Raw genomic sequence first — 1,745 nt, 5'->3', positions numbered from 1 at the left:
AGTTAGTTCCAAAAAAGATATAAAAGGCATACAAAACATCCAAAGTTTGACAAGATAATAACATGGAACCATCAAAAATTATAGATATGTTGGAGACGTATCAATCTCCGGGAATATAAAAAACCGTGAAAGGCCAGAAAATAGGGACACAAAACAGAAGAGAAATAGAGAGAGATCCAATCTCGGAGGGGCTAATGCCCTGCGGGAGCCATGGCAGCCATGAGGCGAAACTCCCCTCCCATCCAACGGGAAGGCTAAGAAATAAGAAGAACAATGGGTTTTATCTCACCCTCTCTTCCGATGGCGCCGCAACGCCGCCACAAGAACCATCTTGACGGCGATCTACACCAACAACTTCGTTGTCGTCATCACCAACTTACTCCCCCTCTATGCACCAGTGTAACCTCTCTCTCCCTTCTGTAATCTCTACTTAAATATGGTGCTTTATCACACATGTTATTATTCATTGATATGTTGCCATCCTGTGATAATTCAGAAGATCCTTTTTGTCCTATGGGTTAATTGTGGTAGTGTGATTGATATGAGTTATATGTTTATATGGTGATGTCCTATGGTTCCCTCTGTGTCGCACAAGCATGTGGGATTGCCACTTTAGGGTGTTGCAATATGCGTGGCGAAGGTGACAGAAACTTACACCCGAGTAATGGGGTTGTTGTGTATGGGAGTAAAGAGGACTTGTTACTTAATCATATGGTTTGGTTTTCCCTTAATGATCTTTAGTAGTTGCGAATGCTTGCTAGAGTTCCAATCATAAGGTCATGCGATCCAAGTACGAAAAGTATGTTAGTGTATGCCTCTCGCTCGTTGCATATGATAAGTATCTACCATGTTATATTCAATTACCTATGGGCAATCTTTCTCGTCGTTCTACAAAAAAGAATTCTACTAAACAACTAACTTAATTAATATTTATCTAAACATCCCCTAACTTTTAATTACTTGTTCTTTAATATCTTGCAAACCTATCCTATTGCACTAACAAAGTGCTTCTAGTTTTATTCCCACAAAGTAGTTTATTTCTTCTTCTAGATAATTGAACATTGTTGTGCGTAGAGTTGTATCAGTGGTTAATAGAACTTGAGACAATATAAATTATACCTTTAGATCCTTGTTGGTTTCGACATTCTTATTTATCAAAAAAACTACAAACAATTTCTGACACTTATGGGTTATCAAAACCTTTTCTAGCACCGTTGCCACACAGCTCTAGTGTAGGGTGAATATTCTCATGTGTCCTTGTTTGCTTGATATCCATGTAATTTTATTTTAAGTTCTTGTTTCCTATATTTAGTTATGCATAGGAAACATAAAGTAGGAAAAAGATAGTTGTACTTTCTAATGCAACAATTGAGAAACCACTTGTCTTTCGTACTACTGAAGTTATCTACTTGGATCATCTTCGATCTCTTTGTTCTCATGCGGAAAATCGAACTAGCTTAGTTGAGGGAAAATCATTAGATGAACATGCTTATTTTGTGCAACACCATTTGTTTCAAAAAGAAAACTCTTATTGTCGGGACCCCGATCCTAAATCATAAGAACCCAGCCTGTAACAAATCACATCACTTTGCGGCCTCACGCACGGTAAACTCCACGGCTGCCACCTTACCTTGGCCGGGACCATTTGCGTCTTTTGGCTCACGTATGTGAATATGTTGCTAGCGTTCAAACGACAAAGAACCCGGGTCGACTTGACTAGTTATAAACCCAAGCGGTACATCCGT

Source organism: Hordeum vulgare, chromosome 5H (assembly GCF_904849725.1).
Source record: "Hordeum vulgare subsp. vulgare chromosome 5H, MorexV3_pseudomolecules_assembly, whole genome shotgun sequence".
NCBI lineage: Eukaryota > Viridiplantae > Streptophyta > Magnoliopsida > Poales > Poaceae > Hordeum > Hordeum vulgare.
This window is presented reverse-complemented; position numbering follows the sequence as displayed.